At 37.2% G+C, this 19808-nt stretch overlaps 1 protein-coding gene and 1 pseudogene across 1 annotated transcript in view; one reads left to right on the forward strand and one right to left on the reverse strand.

Moving 5' to 3' along the window:
* Nucleotides 1-19808, reverse strand: part of UMAD1 (UBAP1-MVB12-associated (UMA) domain containing 1) — a 246315-nt gene that overhangs the window by 155387 nt on the left and 71120 nt on the right. The window lies entirely within an intron of this gene.
* Nucleotides 4101-19205, forward strand: LOC132431345 (5-azacytidine-induced protein 2-like; annotated as a pseudogene).

The following is a 19808-nucleotide window of genomic DNA, read 5'->3' on the forward strand; positions in this document are numbered from 1 at the left end:
CAAGGCTGTCCACTCTCACCAGTATTATTCAACATAGTGTTGGAAGTCCTAGCCACGGCAATCAGAGAAGAAAAAGAAATAAAAGGAATACAAATTGGAAAAGAAGAAGTAAAACTGTCACTGTTTGCAGATGACATGACACTATACATAGAGAATCCTAAAGATGCCACCAGAAAACTACTAGAGCTAATCAATGAATCTGGTAAAGTTGCAGGATACAAAATTAATGCACAGAAATCTCTTGCACTCCTATACACTAATGATGAAAAATCTGAAAGAGAAATTAAGGAAACATTCTCATTTACCATTGCAACAAAAAGAATAAAATACCAAGGAATAAACCTACCTGGGAGACAAAAGACCTGTATGCAGAAAACTATGACACTGATGAAAGAAATTTAAGATGATACAAACAGATGGAGAGATATATACCATGTTCTTGGATTGGAAGAATCAATATTGTGAAAATGACTATACTACCCAAAGCAATCTACAGATTCAATGCAATCCCTATCAAACTACCAATGGCATTTTTTACAGAACTAAAACAAAAAATCTTAAAATTTGTATGGAGACACAAAAGACCCTGGATAGTCAGAGTGGTCTTGAGGGAAGAAAACGGAGCTGGAGGAATCAGACTCCCAGACTTCAGACTATACTACAAAACCTACAGTAATCAAGACAATATGGTACTGGCACAAAAACGGAAATATAGATCAATGGAACAGGATAGAAAGGCCAGTGATAAACCCACACACTTATGGTCAACTAATCTATGACAAAGGAGGCAAGGATATACAATGGAGAAAAGACAGTCTCTTCAATAAGTGGTGTTGGGAAAACTGGACAGCTACATGTAAAAGAATGAAATTAGATCACTCCCTAACACTGTACACAAAGATAAACTCAAAATGGATTAGAGACCTAAAGGTAAGACTGGACACTATAAAAGTCTTAGAGGAAAACATAGGAAGAACACTCTTTGACATAAATCACAGCAAGATCTTTTTTGATCCACCTCCTAAAGTAATGGAAATAAAAAAAAAAATAAATGAATGGGACCTAATGAAACTTAAAAGTTTTTGCATGGCAAAGGAAACTACAAATAAGACCAAAAGACAACCCTCAGAATGGGAGAAAATATTTGCAAACGAATCAACGGACAAAGGATTAATCTCCAAAATATATAAACAGCTCATGCAGCTCAATATTAAAAAAACAAACAACCCAATACAAAAATGGGCAGACCTAAATAGACATTTCTCCAAAGAAGACATACAGATGCCCAAGAGGCACATGAAAAGTTGCTCAACATCACTAATCATTAGAGAAATGCAAATCAAAACTACAGTGAGGTATCACCTCACATCAGTTAGAATGGGCATCATCAGAAAATTTACAAACAACAAATGCTGGAGAGGGTATGGAGAAAAGGCAACCATCTTGCACTGTTGGTGGAAATGTAAATTGATACAGGCACTATGGAGAACAGCAAGGTTCCTTAGAAAACTAAAACTAGAACTACCATATGACCCAGCAATCCTACTACTGGGCACATACCCAGAGAAAACTATAATTGAAAAAGCACATGCACCCCAATGTTCATTGCAGCACTATTTATGATAGCCAGGTCATGGAAGCAACCTAAATGCTCATTGACAGACGAATGGAAGACGATGTGGTACATATATACAATGGAATATTACTCAGCCAGAAAAAGGAACGAAATTGGGTCATTTGTAGAGACGTGGATGGATCTAGAGACTGTCATACAGAGTGAAGTAAGTCATAAAGAGAAAAACAAAATATCGTGAATTAACGCATATATGTGGAACCTAGAAAAATGGTACATATGAACCAGTTTGCAGAGCAGAAATTGAGACACAGGTGTAGAGAACAAACGTATGGACATCTGAGCAGGCAGCATGTCATTTGGAGCACGTCCATAGTGGTTTAACAGCAGCATTTTATCACTATAGTAAGTTTTAAGAGGAAGGTGGTAAGAAGGATTTCTTCAATAAAACTGTAATTATAAAGTGGTTAATTGTATTACAATAAAAAAGAAAGTATTTTATTTAGGAGTAAAAAATAATTTTGTCACTTTAGAAAGGTGTTAAATTTTTAGTAAGTTGATTTAATGTCTTATACTTAGTAGTCCCACTTTCAGAAGAGATATGCATGTTTTGCTCAGTCCTTATCACATCAATGGCAGTTAACTGAAAAATCCAAAATTACTTTTTAGCAAGCCAATGGTTTCATGTTTATTCAAGTTAATGTTGGCTCAATAGGCAGAGAGGACCAGAACTGTCATTCTAATGTGTTTTTAATTTATTTTTAAATTGAAGTATAGTTCTAATTGTTTTAATTCGTTGCATTAAAAATCTGTTAAAAACAAAAACGAAAACAAACCAAACCTCCTACTTTATTTTTCCTTGCACTTAAAAGAGGAATTCAAAGTTCCTCTAGTAAGTTCAACACCTGGGGGAACTTCATTAAGCGCTATTCCCTGAAATTACCGCTTCACGGTGCAAAATAGGGGCTTTATAATCTGAAGAAGTTAATGTAATGTGCACTGCTGCTCAGGGACTCACAGTGGCACTGGGAAATGCTGCCATGCTATTACCTTAATTAATGTTTCCATCAAATGAGTGGAGTGCAAAAAAAAAAAAAATTCATAACTAAAAGTCAGGGTTTAAAGGATTTGGAGAAACAATGAATTCCTGATTTCAACATTAGCTGAGGAAGACTTTAATTTCTGCTCTCAAACAGTCTTTAATTCTGGTAGCTACGTGTCAAGACATAAATGGATGCTGGATAAAGTTCAAAGATACTAAAATGATTAAGGAATCTGTTGATTGCTACATGTAGTAAACTGTAAAAAGTGTTATGACACTTCAGGATGGAAAAGGCAATATAAAAGGCAGATTATAAGACTGCATAGTGTTATGAACTGTTATGAAAGGTATATCCTACTCGAACTTGTTTGCCAAATTTCAAAATTCTAGAATTTAAGATTTCTACAACAAAGGCAATACCAACTTAAATTTTGAAATAATTTAAGACGAATAGAATATTATTCTCAGCTGTGGAGAGAAAACATCAATCTTGTAAGAATCAGTGTAAAACTAAATTTTAATAGTTTGAAGGAGAATTTGGGTGATTTTTATAGATTTTATGGACTTAAAAGTAATCTTGCAAATATATTTGGGTGGGGATAGAGAATAGCTGACTTTTAAAGGTTGTTATTACAAACAATAGTCATAAATTCTCACAAACCTTCCTTTGAGGTGAATGCAAAAAATACAGGTCTGGACCAAACACCAGAATTCTTTGCTTCCTATTAAAAAGTTGCTACTGGCCAGTTCTCGAATGAAAGTGTTCGCAGAATTTCAAATCTGCCTCATGCCTTGAACGTAGGAGCAATTCCAGGGTTTCAAGAATTTTTAACAATCAAGGGAAAGAAGGGGGTTCACTGCATAATAATTAGATGCTAAACAGTCTTGACTTATTTAAGCTGCCTTTCTATTTTCCTCATTGACACAGGAACTATCAAGTTTACTCAGATTTCTCTTTGGGCAAGTCCTGGCTAACCTTCTGGGCTCCCCTGTGTATAGACATATATGTAGAATCTGAACATCTTTATAAGTTTCTCCAACCAACCACTGGCAAGCTGGGTCATTTCTTCTACTCTTCATGAATTCATCATCAATCCAAAGTGGCAATTTTAAAATCCTACGGTTTCTCTGAAGATCATGAAATACCTTGATTAGTACAGCCTCACAGTTTTTCTTTTTTACATATAAATTTTAAGAAAAACTAGCTTTTGATCCTAATGTAAATATTCCGATTTTCTAAGGGTACTGCTTGACTTGCTGTTATTAGGAACACCAGTCAGCTTCCTTGACAAAACTGATCTTGAGGAATCTAAGTTTTGAAAATACTTCTGACTGTTTTCAGACAGCAAATGTGCCGAGGTCAAACCATATGGCACAAGAATAAATAATCAGTTGCTTCAAAGAAACACTTGTTGAGCTACTGATGTGTGCTACAAAGAACTACCTCATTTTTTGGAGCACTACATGAAAGGGCAGGTGTTAGGAATGGGGAAAAATGCCAAATCTCACTTGAGGTTACAGCAGCTTACTGACAATATGGTGAATGTCACAGGGACCAGGCAAGGTAATGACGGTGAGATATAAATTGACTACGTGATTAAACCTTAAATGTCTGATGCGACAGCAGTTCATTACTAAGTATTTATAGGGTCTCATCTGTGGTGTGTCAAGTTAAAACTCTGATATTGTAACAAACTATGCTAACTTTCTACTTTAAAAATGCATTAATCCAAGCTACTTAAGGAATACTTATGTAACAGTTAAGCAATATTTTATTTATTTTAAAAGTTTATAATTTGTTCAGATATTGTACCTGAATACTGGTGCTGAGAAGTAAAAATAATTTCTTACCCTTTTCCCTAAAATGTCTGCCAGTTCTTTCAGGAATTCAAACAACAAGATTTCATTCCCTATACCCTGTCTCCTCCTTTTTATTTCCTTTCCCTGTTCTCTATCTCACCTGGGAATGTTGACCTTGAAGCCAATGGCTTGACCTTTGGCAGCTACCATCTAATTCCAAGTGGAGTCATGTCAAGGCAACTGCACACAGCAGGTGTATAAGAAATGCTGGCACTTTACCATCAAGTGCAAAGACAGTGCCATTTTTGAGCATTAGCACCACCCCAGAGTGGATAAGAGCCAGGGGTTCTGGCCTGCAGAAAATAGGAAAGCAGGAAAAACACATAAAGAAATGCCTGTGTGCTTTGTGACTAAGGAGCCACAGCCCTAAGAGTAGCTCAGAAAAAGGGCAAATTATTGGTGAAGCTAAAGCAAGGAAATTTTCTTGATGCAGAGCATGTGGTCACGTAACCGTAAAGCACAGCATATTTGGTTACAAGGACAAAAAAAGTTCATTTGTATTCATTGCTTAATGGAAGTTTTTATACATCCATATTGTTGTGCAATACTTTAATATCGATGCAGCACCTAGTGTCAATTGACCTTGAACAACAGTCCATTAAATATCACCAGGCCCTGGTTGAATCAGTAGTTAGCATCAAATACTACCCTGAGGTGTCCAACTCAGAGACGATTTAAGCTTTATGACTTGATGAATATAGCAATGATTTACTTCTTGGCACTAAGGGCACAGGCAGAACAAGCTTCTGTTTTGTTTGTTTCAAGTCAGTGAGTCAGATCCAATACTGGAAAAATTTCAAAAAGTATACTAAACTCTTCCAATGCCTATACTAGGCTTTGGTCCTATATTAAACATCTTTAAGAAACTGGATTAATTATTTCAACAGCTAACTACTATTTAACATTCTACAGACCCTTTTATCAATCCAAATAACTATAAACCTATATGTATCAAAAAGACATTTTTGTATTAGTCTGGCTTTAGAATCTATTAGGTCAATTGAAAACATGAAAAACTGGGTTATGTTGTTGCTTTGTTGTAAGGTGACCAATAAGATAAAGTTTTGTTAACACTGGATTTTCCATCACATAATAATGGCTATGGTTTCTTAAAGACTCAGTACATGTAAGTGTTGGGCTAAGTTTTTGACATATACTGTCTCATTTAATCTTTACAACAATCTGATAAATTAGGCATTATTATTCCACTTTACAGATAGGAAAACTGAGGCACAAAGATAGTAATTGACTTGCCTAGACCAACAACTAATTAATGTCATGTGAACCAGAGCTGGATTCAGGTCTAATAAGCTCTGAGGTCTAGCTCCTGGTCACTAAGGTGGACAGTTTTCACTGGGCTCTCCTACTGTAATTCACCACAGATAACTTGCAGGAAATTATTTGGTCCAATTAGCCAAAAGGATTACTCAGACTAGGCCCCTACCAAGCACGACACACCATTCAGTAAGGAAAACCTCGATTAAACCCCAAGATGAGTTCTGTAAGTTAAACCTACAGACGTTTATTGAGCGCACGCAAAAGAGATGAGAGGCAAAGCCAAAAACACAGACCTCATTTCAAGAAAAAGAAAATATTCAGGATTAGTTAAAAAGAAGCAAATGTACCAACCTTATTATTAGGGTGTTTCTACATTCTATCTTAAAATGTGGCTACTATAAAATTATGCTACCTGCCCACATTCTGTACTCTTTCTTAAGTTACTATATACAAAGAGACAATATGACAAGCTTTAGAGAGACCAATTCAGCAAAAACTTATAAGTCAACAAAGCAAAAATAATTACTTTCTGATAGATGAAAATATAAGGGTAATTAAAACTTTACATATCTGAATGTATACATTAAAATAATAGTATGACCATTGGTGTGTCATCAAAAATAAATAAATAAAACTGTCATAGGTGAAATGAATCAAATAACACTGGGTATTTCTTACTGATTTATCTGTAAATCTATACTGTGGTAGTAGTTTGTTTGCTCCAGGCTTCTGATCCTACAACATGACTAAACGTTATTCGCTCTGGAGATTAAATGACGGACAAAACAAAACAAAGCCCAGATTTAAGAACTCGTAGTGGGCTTGGGCAGAAACCTTGGCATTCTGCTGGAGAGAAGGAGAAACTGCTATTGAGTGAGCACCCATTCTGTGCCCAGTGCTGGGCTGAGTAGTTTACATAAGGTATTGAATCTAAACATTTCAACAGCCCTACTGACACCACGTCATCATCATCCTTTCACAGCTGAGGTAACTGAAGCCCAGAGAGGTTAATTAACTCACCACAGTCCCAGCGGGCAAGTAGCAGAGCTGAGATTCAACTCTGGATGTCTGACTCATAGACAATGGGGTTCCCCCAAAATTAACATATAAAAATTATATATATACATATAGTAATCTTAACTCCTTTTTCTCCAAAAGTGACAGGATTCTCAAAATGTAGCTTTAGAAAAGCTGGGGGGCAGGGATGCGACCCAATCCAAGGAAAGGAACACCCTCATGGAGTGAGGCAGCTACCGTGGCTGGACAAGCAGTAGGGTCTGTGGGGAAACCAGAGTCCCGATGACCTCCAGCCACCCCAGTTGTTTTCAGCTTGTTTCCTACCACCGGGGAATGGAAAGTGACCGGCTCTGTGAGCGGCCATTGGAAGCCAGGCTCCAACAGTCCTGGATGCGTTGGCAGAGGATGGCATCTGTCTTCTGCATTGTGGAAAAGCTCAGAGACACAGTGGCTCCCACCTTAACACACTGAGGAATGAGTCTGTTGCTTCCTATTTTGCCCTGTCACTCTATACGAAGACGTTAAGAAAAGAATTTTTGGATTCAAAGAGAGAACTTTAAAATAAAAAAGAATACTTTTTGGAAGAAACATTGATAGGAACCAGATGAGATGAAGAATAACATGTTCTGTGAAGTGAAAACAAGTAAACAAGAGCTATCATGCACATCAATAAGATAATTTGAAAAGCACATTGGAATAAAATAAAGACAACTAGATGTTTGAAAGTACTGAGTGAGCAGATGCCATCTAAATAAGCAGAACTCCTCCATCTAAGGACATCTAGAAACTCAGCAGGTGAAGAAGCATTTAAATCCACCTTCATTAAACTGGCAGGTAGAAAAATGGAGCTATAATCTGTAGATCCATGGTTTCGCACAAGAGCTGGAACTTAGGAGGAAGAAATGTAGCAATCTTAAAACTGAGCTACAAAAAATCCAAAGCGATCAGTCTCAGGAAGAGGATCTGACCAGCTGACATCTTCAAAGACCAAATATCTCAGGTCATAGTTAAGTAGCATTCATCTGGGAACTGAGGAGAGAGATGGCTAACTTATATCAGGACTTAAGTGCAGCCTGAACTACTAAGAACACTGAAAACTCCAAGTGCAATCAGGAAAGCCTTCATTCCAAGAGAAGGCATTGAAGTCACTGGGAAGGACAGCACAAAGTCCATTTGACGGAATGCTCAAAAGACAATCTTCTCTCACTAAATGCAAAGCACTTTGTTATAAGGATCATAGCTTCCCCTTTACCAGGAGATATAAAGATTTTATCAGACAAAGCAATTCTCCAATCACAGACAGATAATGAGAGAACCGTTCCTAATGACAGCACAAACTTTCAGGAACATGACTCCTATGGCAAAAAATCTATGGGAGCTAATTCATGGGTGTTCCCAAGAGCTCCTAAATTGAGTCAGGTAGTTTTTGGGGAGATTAGGAATAAGACTTTTGGGTCAACATAACCAAAGCTGCCTTTGTAAGAATTAATTCTGAAGAGATTCATATCTGGAGACAAGGATACGAGATTTTTCCCTACTTGTTCTCCAAGAAATGTGTGTAACAAACTATAAAAGTGGACTTAGATTAAAAATTTGCTGACATCTTTAGTCTTTAGTATAGAATATATATTTTTATTATATATATTAAGGTACAATATGTACCAATATATTGTCCCTTTAAAAATTACCTTTATATTATACTATCTTTCCTTCAAATGTGATACCGTTACAGGATTTTTCCAGCTATAATATCTGTGCTTTCAAGAGTGGAATGCTATCAATCAACCAATATCAACTTTCCTCTTTGACTGACCTTGCAACAATATTCATTTAAGGTATAATCACTCTTCACGGACAAATCATTGTCTATTAAACAGTAATTTATTTGATGTGTTCCTGGAAATTTTTTTACATCACTGGCTTTATGAAACCCAAGTGTTCCATGAAAGAAACTACAAAAATAACACCACCCTATTCACAACATACTCGTTAAGCATACTTTTATGAATATAAGTAAAACACTTCATAATCTTATATTTACTATATAATACAATTCAAACTGAATTAAAATGCTCTTTGATATCAGAGTCTTAGGTCTTAGCTATTCCCTGAACATTGTGGGAGATTGGAAAGCATTTTTAGTTAATGCATTTGGGATTAAAACCACTGCTTTTTGGATGAAAAAATAAAGTTAATTGGCATATTTTGCTTCAATGACCAAAAGAAACATAAGGTAGCAGTGCAAATTAATGGAGATGATAGGCAACTCTTGCATTTTTAAGGGGGAGAATGGAAGAACAACGAAGATTATAAAAGCTTTTTAGGCTAGGCATTTGGTTTCAGCATGGTGTGGTAAAGGGCTTCATTCTAACCATATGCCTCATGCTCTTGAATATCTATGATGAAACTTCAAATGAACAGCAACATTTTTATACTTTTCCATAGAATGAAGAATGACAAATCTTCTGAATTTACTTAGGTGAAAGCCAATTAGGAGAGAGATTTAACTCTGGAAAGTAAAAGCACCAAAATATAGCTTAATTAAATAGGGAAGATAATTTTAAAAGCATAATCTTCCTATATTCATGAACTTCTTAAGGGTTCAAATCTAAAGACCTTAAGTTAAAATAAGAAATCTTAACAATGACAAAGGCTACAACCCCCCGAGATACAGGAACCAGAGAATTTCTGGGAACTGAGAGGAGAGTCACATCCACACTAGGGGAAATCTAATGGCTTACTTTGACACCGCATTCCCCAAATCCCACCACCTTCGGACTCAGCTCTGAGACTCCATGAGCTAACGACGGTTTCCCTAGGATTACAGAACCAGGACAGTATCTCAAATAGAATGCTCTAAGTTAAGCCTATAGTTCTACAGTAACATCATAATAACTTTGCTAATAATAACGTGGATCAAAAGTTTTTTTAAAAGGTAGGGAAGAATAACCCTATACTTTGGAATTAAAGCATATACTGCTGATTCTTAACTATAACAAAAAAAAAAAGAAGAGGAGAAGAAAAAGGCAATTACAATCCTTTGAAAATGCGAGGAAATTGAAAGTTCAGAATTATCTAAAAGAACCAGAAATTACACTCATATTTTCTTCTCTAAAGAGAGATATTCATATTATGTATGACAGAAATCTCTAATTTTATCAATAAGTGGGAAGTCTGTCTTGGTCTCCTGTATCTGGATTCAATGTAAAGCAATTATACTCCAATAAAGATGTAAAAAGAAAAAAAAGATAATATGGAATGGGGTGAAACAGGTAGGGGTATAGATAAAACATGACAGTCATCAGTTGGTAAATATTAAAGCTGGATGAATTCATGGGTATGCAAGGAACACTTACAGTATTTTTATACTTTTGTATATGCTTAAAATTTGTGATAATTGTTTAAAAACAAGACGACACTGTAGAAAACTGTTTGGCAGTTTCTCAAAGGTTAAACGTAGAGCTACTGTACGATCCAACAACTCTGCTACTACCTACACTGCACATCTAAAAGAACTGAAAGCAGGGATTTGAACAAATATTCGTACACCAATGATCATAGCAGCATGATTCACAATAGCTACAAGGCGGAAACAACCCAAGTGTCAATCAACCGATGAATAACAAAATATGGTATATACACACAGTGGGATTTATTAAGCCAAAAAAGGAATGGCATTTTGTTACATGCTATAACATGGATGAACCTTGAAAACACTAGGTTTAGTGAAATAAGCCAGACATAGAAGGATAAATATTGTAGATTCCACTTACACGAGGTACCTAGAATAGGCAAATTCATAGAGACACAAAACAGAATAGAGGTTACTAAGGGCTGGTGGGAGGGAAAATGGGGTTGTTACTGTTTGATGGTTAAAGAGTTTTTGTTGAGGATGATGAAAAGTTTTGGTTATAGACAGTGGTGATGGTTACACAACACTGTGACTGTATTTAATGCCACTGAACTGCATATTTATAAATGGTTAAAATAAATATGATTTATGTATATTTTACCACAATAAAAAAAAAAGAGGAATAAAAAAAAGAAGACATTTCCAAGCTACTAATACAAATGAAGTATATTAAGCATATAAAATACATAAGTATAAACAATTCACATGTTTTTATAAACATTTAAAGAAAGGTTCAGTGACAGAGCTGAAAATTATTAAAGTATTTTAGCAGAATATCTAACTTCAATTGACATGAATGGCTAGTAGTAAAAACTGCCCTGGGATTAATTCCACACAGTGGCTGGTGACATACCAGCCTGTGTATGCATAATTATCACATATTGCTAAGTTTTCTGTGTAGCATCTATTTCATGTGGTCACATTAATTTCAAAACATGAGCAATGGCTATTACTAACAAGGGGACCACAATTCTAATTTAGGAATATGAAGTTTATATTGGTTTGCTTTGTTTTGCAGAATAACAATTGTCATGGCTGGGTGAAAGATACTCTCACTAAACCAATAAATAAAATCGACAAAGGAAATGCATCAGTGAAGCACTCAAAATGTCAGCCTTCAGTGCATACTTATAGCCTAGTAGTTTCTTCAGAACTATACACCAAGACCACTGATGTCCTTCCGAGGTTTAACTTGGCATTGAGCTGATTACCCGGAGACTCTGGAGTTTCCTGCCAGATAAGGGACAAACATACCAACTGGGTATGGTGTGCTACTTGCTGCTGTTTTAAAAAACAATGCCAGATTGCAACACTCTTTGTGCACAAAAATGCCTGACATTTCTGGCTTAAGACCTTTTGGGTCTAATAAATAACTCCATTTCTAATGACAGAGGTTTCTTTCATTGATGGATTTATTAAATAAATAAGTAGTTCATCAGTTTACAGAATGTGTTATTTCACACAATTTAATATGAAAGAACTAGCAGGTGGTACTATTAAGAACCATCAGTAGTAGGAATTGTTTCATAGATGACCAACTTAATCTACATTTGGAACTCTGCCATCCTTTATAAAGTTTTTCCATACAACACATTCAGAGTTTTAGTGCCCATCTACTCAGGGTGTTTATGAAATCCTTGTGCAGCTTTAAACTTGACCTATCCCACTGAATTATATTTTATGGGACTGTGTTAAAACTGCTGTGTATTCATCCAGACCACATTCTTTAAAGGAACTTCAAGCCAGGATCATGAATGCAATTTATGAAATCACTCAGCAGCAGCTGGAGAATGTTTTCAATGAGGTGGAAAATCAGACTGAATGTTGATCACCAAAAAAGGGTGGTTATGTTGAAGTCTATAAATTTAAACTGCAATGTTAAAGTCTTATTCACACTGATTTAAGTCATTTTTATTTTTTTTCTGTCACAAATACAACAAAGATTAAGGTTTAGCGTTAACATGGAATTTTAAAAACACCCAAAATGGCCATGATGTTATACATTTCTATTAGAAATTTTTATTATTTTTCCCATGTTAGAAGACTAATAGCAACTCATTAGAAAATGTTTTACAGCATCCTAAAAGGCTAAAATATATTTTAGAGATCACTGATTCTCCAGTTGACTTAGGCCATGTTTGTAAAATTGTACTATTTATAAAAATGTATTTTTATAAGCAAACCATTTCCTAATGGGTTGTGAAAGGAGAAAAATCAGTGCAAGAGAGAGGTTGATTAACATGTTAAAACAGAACATGACTAGATACAATGCAGTAAACTGGATTTGATCCAGGGACAAAAAAAGGACATTAGTAGAAAAACTGGTAAAATCCAGATAAAGTCTGTGGTTTAGTTAATAGTATTATACCAATGTTAATTTCACAGTTCTGACAAATCTCCCACAGCTATGTTAGGTGCAGATGAAGGATATAAAGAAACACTCTGTAGCATTTATGCAACTTCTCTGTAAGTCTAAAATTATTCCAAAATGAAAGTTTATTAATTTTTAATGTTATGAGAATATTGGTAGCTTCTGCAATCCCCTTCTTCTCTACCTTTCCTGTACCTATTGCTTGTGACAAATTTTATTTTCCAGAGTTGGCCACCAAATCTCCTGTCACATGTTCTTTTTAGCCACATTTCCCCATTAAGAACTAGCATTTACTTAGCCATACTCTTGAATCTGAGATCACCCTGAGTCTACTTTAACCAACGAAACATGGTAAGAGTGATACTATACCAGTTCTAAGTGTAGCTCTTAACTGGCTTCGTAGCTTCACCTCCTACCTCTCTGAATGCTAACTCTTAGAACCCAGACACCATTTTATAAGAAACCCAAGCAATGCAGAGAAGCTACATACAGGTTCTCTTTTTCACAGCGTTAGCTTGAGCCAGAATCCAGCCCCCATGAGAGTAAGCCACTCTGGACATCAAGCCCAGTCGAGCTTTGTGATGACAGCAACCCCAGCCAACACCTGATTACAACCACATGAAAAAGCTCAACCAAGCACTGCCCAGCTAAGCCCAGACAACCCACAGAACTATGAGAGATAACAACTATGAGAGATAACAAATCACTGTTTTATGCCACTAAGTTTATGGTAGTTTGTTACACAGCAAAAGATAATTTGGACACGTAATCATCAAAAAGGAAACTGCTACCCAGATGAATTCACGGAAGGGTTGAAAATAGAAGGTCTGAAAAATAGAAGAACTGAAAAAATAATAATTGTTTCTGTTTTCACTTTACTATTCTGCCTATTTCTTTCTTTTCACAGAATTTATTGATTATAGCAGTTAAGGACAATAAGCGATTTTCAGGAAAAAATACTCAACTACAACTTCATGGGAGAAGCTACATTTTCACATTAACCAAGAGTCAAACATATCAGTTCACTAAATACTTTCTTAAAAGGGACATGAACTACTCATTGCATTTGCTTACTAAATGACAAGAATATTTTACTGACTCCCAACGGCTAGAGCAAGTAATCCAAGCAGAAGCTATAAAAATACTTATCTAAAATTGACTATATAATACAAAATAATAATAGCTGATATTTATCTCAGATATTCTTCACAGTCCTATCAGGTGGCTCTTCTAACTTTCTCTTTTTTTTTTTTTTTTTTTTTTTTTTAGCGGTACGTGGGCCTCTCACTGTTGTGGCCTCTCCCGTTGCGGAGCACAGGCTCCGGATGCGCAGGCTCAGCGGCCATGGCTCACGGGCCCAGCAGCTCTGCGGCATGTGGGATCTTCCCAGACCGGGGCACGAACTCGTGTCCCCTGCATCGGCAGGCGGACTCTCAACCACTGCGCCACCAGGGAAGCCCTAACTTTCTCTATTTTATCAATAAGGAAAATGAAGTTTAGCAATATTAAGCAACTTGCCTAAGGTCACCAGTTCAGTTTGGGTAGGAGCTAAGCTTCAAATCCAGTTTGTATCCACAGTCCAAACCCTTCCACCACACCTCTCCTGATTATGATATTTTTCTACTTAAGGTTTCTTTCATACATTTTAATAGACTATTAAAAATATTCTGAATCACTTAATCAAATAGTATATTTTAAACTTGGTCTAACATCCCATTCCATAGAAGAGATATGTATTCTTTAAAAAAAACTTTGTTCTGTAAAGTCTTTTATTGGGCCAGTTGCTATAAGCCACTCAGGTTATAGTAATTTTGTTGTAGCACTTGAATGAACTAAGGTAGGTAGCTATAAATAATAGGCAATTTAGCAGAATCTTTGGGGTTAATTACTAATAGCAAATTAAATACCTACGAGTCTTGACATAACACTCTAAAATGTAAAATGACACGATCGTCTTGATTCTACTCCTAAAAATATCTCTAGAAGTAGTTTTTTTCTCCTTTCATCTTCACTATGCTCGTCCGGGACTTCACCACTTCTTGACTAGACCATTGCAAATGGCTCCCAAAGGTCCTCTGTGTCTCGAACATATTTTCTCTACAGACCATGTCCCATACTGTGACCATAATTCTGTCCTTAAAGCATAGTTTTGATCCTTTTGCTCCTTGCACTCAGACAGAAAATACTTTCAAAGTATTTGAAAATCGAAGTTCAACAATTTTAGTAAAATATGCAAAGCTCCACCTCCCACTCCAGCTGCTGCCCCTCTCTGGTCCCAACCATCTTTCAGGTATCACTTCTCACTATATTCCATCGAATATTATTTGCTCTGAAAATCATCATCTTTCATTTTTCTGCTTAATATTGCTTAAACTCAGGTTGATTGCTTTTTCCCCAAGTTCTTTTTTTTTTTCAACAGAAAATTCATGCTTCATAAGCTGATAGCACATGCTTACTTTTTAAGCTCAATCATTCATAACAGGTCACTTGGCTCAGATCAGGAAGGGAGGAGGAGAGAGAGACTGACACCCAGTGCGCCTTTGAAGAGGTCAAATATGGGGATGTAGGCAATTTTTTTCTCTAAAATAGGAATGAACTAGGCAAGTATGGATGCCATTAAAAATAAGTGGGTCTAAAGGTAGAGAAAGGAAAAGGAGTTTGACGAGACAAGATCATCTGCTTAGCATGAGTACCAGAAGAAAGCCCAAGAAGATGTGAACAAGTCCGTCAGCCTCTGCGGGTCCAGTAGCACAGTGGTTCTCAACCTTGGCTGAACACTGGAATCACGTGGGGAGTGTCTCACCATGCAAAATGTACTCTAGAACAATTGGTGGAACCAAGGCACTGGCATGCTTAAGAACACCTCCAGGTGATTCCAACGTGCGAAGTTGACATCCACTCTGTTAAGACAATGCTGATGAGAAAGGACCAGAAAAGAGAGTTGACAGCTCAGATAACTAGGAAGCAGCAATGCATTACAGTGCCCATATGCACAGTGATGGTTTTCTTCAGGAATGCTTAGTAGCCTGGGGGCAGGAGCAGATAAAGGGAAGGGTTGGCTTTATCCAGAGTTGAAAACTGGCAGGGATCAGAATAATTGAGAGACCTGATCTTACAACACTGCAGTGAAAGACTGCAGACTTCAGGCTAGACAAGAAGTCAGGAAGTCACTGAAATAAAGCTTTCAATGAGTTAGATGAACAAGCAGGAATAGTGGCATGAAAGAGGGACATGACATCAGAGAATAGGATCCCTGGGTTTAAGATTTAAGACTTCAGAGGAGGCATCATTCTGAGTGAGCATATACTCGAGACCAAGGCTACATCGGAGAACTGCCGGAACAGAGAAGGAAAATGTCAGTGGCATAGAAAGTCTTTGGAGAACAAGGGATTGAGGCGAGAGTGTTAGCTGGGGCATTATCATGAATGTTAGAGATACCTAGGCTGACTATAGGAGCTGGGAAGGGGAAAAAGCCAAGTCCAAGGGCCCTTTAAATCTGGAGCAAGTAGAGGATGGCAGGTGGTATGGAGCTTAGAGCATGGTGTCCTTATTAATGCGGTAGAAGAAAAATGGACTGAAGTGGCAGCAGCAGAACAACCCTGATCACAGAAACCAAGTCCTAAACACACACACTTAGAATGAGCAGCATCCATCTGAGAGGGCTGAATCCTTTCAATTAATGGAAGAAAATAGAGGAGCATCTTTTCATACCTGTATTTGTTCACGTCACCCTCACCCATGCTTAATTTTCATCAATGGCTTCCACTGCTCTTAAGATAAAGATATTATCAGGGCCCACAAGGTCTAGCATGATCTGGGTCTGCCTAACCCTCCAGCCTCATCAAGTTCCACACCCCCTCCTGGCTCTCTGCGCATCAGCCTAAGGGCCTCCTTCCAATTCACCGAAAGTGCTCTATGTGCCCTCCCACCAAAGGGACATTTTGATTTCCTATTCCCTCTGTCTGGAACCCTCTCCTCTCCACTCCCTCTCTATTCAGTTAACTCTTACACATGTTTTCACTCTCAAGTGTTACTTAGGGAAGACTTCCTCAAACTTCCTCACTTGGTCATCTGTTCTCATAGCACTTATCAACACTGTAGTTTTACACTTATTCAGGTGATCATATCGTTAATGTTTGTCTCTCCAACTGGACTCTCAGTTCCGTGAGGGCACAGACTGTCATCTATCATAATCACCATTTATTCCCAATGCCTAGCAAAGTGACTTGCATATGGCAAGCCCATTATAAACGTTGTCAAATGAATAAATAAGTGAATAAATACATGAATAGATATATAAATGAACATAGCGAAAAGGCTGATGTAATCTTGATACTATTCTTATAGCAGCCAGAGATACTATTTCTCAATGGCTTCATATATGCCAGATATGGCTACTCACTTAATCCATGCATCAATCTCAAAGATAGGTTTTATCACCTCAATTTTATAAATGAGGAGACTGACACTCAAAGAGATTAAATGACTTGCCTACTGTCCCCCACCAGAGAAGTACCAGAGCCAAGATTTTCTTAGGTAGAGGTATTCTATCTCCAGGTAGAGCTGGCCTTAGGATACCTTCAGTTCAGGCCAAATTATTCCTCAAAAAAGCAACTTTAGATGTGCACACGTATCTGAACATGTATCAGTTTGAGTAGCTTCAAGCTGGTACTCTTCACCTTGAATTTTACAATAGAATAAAAGGCACCAAGAGAGCTGGAAACTGGATCAACAGAAGAGAACAGATTTGGATGGAAAGCTCCACAAAATCATGGGGAGGATAGTAGCCAAAATCCTTGTAGGCAGTCACAGAGGATCAGAGACAGGAGGAAGAAGTAGCACAAAAGGTTGATTCACTGACGGTACAGAGCTTCCCTGAGGTGAAGGGGAATTTTCATTCCAGGGAGACCAGTTCCGGCTAAGAATAAGTCTCTTCCTTATCCGCCGGGATAAGACTCTGACATCACCATTTAGTACTTATATTCAAATACATGAGCATCTTTTTAAGAAAAACTGGGTTCTAATGGCAGGAACCCCTATGGCTCATAATCATGCAGAAGTAGAGTGGTTTTCGTTTGGTAACAGTACTAGACTGTCTCCTTGACATTGCAAACAGAATTCCAACTTGCCACAGTGGCAGGTCCAAAGCACATGAACACCTATATACACATAGAATATGTGAGAAAAGAAACTTTCACATTTTTCTTCTATCTAGTTTTGGTCAAAAATTCAAGTAAGAGAAGAGCCATTTCACATGCTATATTAGTTTCCTAGGGCTGCCATAAGAAAAAGTACCACAAACTTAGTGGATTAAAATAACAGAAATTTATTCTCTCACAATTCTGGAGGTTAAAAGCCTGAAATCAAGTGTCAGCAGGGGTGTGCTCTCTCTGAAGTCTCTAGGGAAGGACCCTTCCTCCTCTTCCCAGCTTCTGTTGGTTGCTGGCAATTCCCTAGGGTTCCTGCATCACTCCAATCTCCGCCTTCCTCATCACACGACCTTCACCTCTCTGTACGTGTCTCTGTATCCAAATTTCTCTCTTTTTTTAAGGACATCAGTCATTGGAGGAAGGCTCACTAGAATGAGTATGAGCTCATCTTAACTTGATTACATCTGCGAAGACTCTATTTCCATAAGGTTACATTTAGAGGTACTGGAGGTTAGGTCTTAAACTATCTTTTGCGGGGACACAAGTCAACTCGTTCCTCCAGAGAGCTTAAATGCTACTTTTCTATAAATTGAAATTACTAGAAGGCAGCATACCTGCACCCATTCCACTCAATTCACTTCACTGAAGGCTTTTAGTCCTTCAATAAAATGCCCTTTATGTATATTAAAAGTTTAAATAAAAACATGAAAAATATTAGCTTCTTTTACAAAATCACTATTGAACACAATAATCATTATGTTTTTACAAAAAGCCTTTTTTAAATTACCATGAGAAAAACTTGTTTCTCCTGATGTCAGTGAAAAGTTTTCTTTTGTTTGCAAATTACTAAGCTTTAGTAGTCTAGACTATAGTGGTCTACTTATACTTAGTGGTGTATACTATAACTACAGTAGTGTGGGGCAGTGTGTCTCAAATGTTAGTGTGTGTCAAAATCACTGGGTGGGAGTGATACACAAAACACACACACACACAAATCACTGGGTGGGAGGGTTAGGGAGGGAGATGAATAAAATCCCAGGTGTCTAGGACCCACTCCAACAAAATCAGAATTGATGGGGATGAGGCCCAGACATATGCACTTGTGACAAGCATTCAAAGCGAATCTGATGAACACTAAGCTTCAGGACCACCAGGTAGGGTTTTTACACTCCCTTTCCCCCTTTATTCTTAGGGGTGTACAACTTGCAAGTTCTATTTTAATGGTCTTGTGGAGTTCATGTCCTTTATTGCAAACTATATCATATTTTTAAATTTAAGATTAACAAGCAATTTCTAACCATGCCACTTTTGAATTACTCGTTTGAAATAATACTTGTGACTATTTTTTAGGTCCTGCAGCCGTTTTTTCCAAAGATGACATACATTCTCGAACAGATGGCTCTCTATTCATCCTCACCATGTCCCTCTGTGGCACACTGGAGGAGGAAACTACCATTCCCTTCAAAGATGAAAAACAAAGGCTTGAGTCCAAGTCAAACTGAATATTTATTAAATACCTTTAGTATGCAAGTCACTATTAAAAATCACCTCATCGGGGCAGGCTATAAAGCTACGGAGGTGCATCTCTGAATATGGAAAGGTTAGTGCAGCACTGAAGCACTTCCTAGCTCACCGATTCACCATCTCCTTTTTGCACAGAATTAAGCAGTCTGGACAGCTTAATGATTTTAATTGATCAGTATAAGCCGTCATGAACAATTCTGAATAGGAGCTCCAAGTTCAAGTACCTTCTTCTTTCCACATTATTTTTCTCTTTATTTCACATGTAAAAATCAACTAAAACCTCTCAACTTTAAGATTATAAGGTACTATAATGTACTACAGTCACTAAATATATATATATATTAGTTCCTATGGCCTTGAAACCATCTGAAAAAAAATCTAGAGTTGGTTTGAAGTCTTTTGTGAAATCCCTTGTGAGACTCAACTGTTGACTGTGGTTAGAATACATTCAAAAGTATAATCAGATTGCATCATCACCATCACCTGCTCAGAGGCGCATTGAAGGCACATGTACTTGTGAGGCTGAAGCTGGCTTATTGTACTACACTCTCATGTGGGCTTGCCAGAGAGATTAGTCACCA

The sequence above is a fragment of the Delphinus delphis genome, chromosome 9 (assembly GCF_949987515.2).
Source record: "Delphinus delphis chromosome 9, mDelDel1.2, whole genome shotgun sequence".
Lineage (NCBI taxonomy): Eukaryota > Metazoa > Chordata > Mammalia > Artiodactyla > Delphinidae > Delphinus > Delphinus delphis.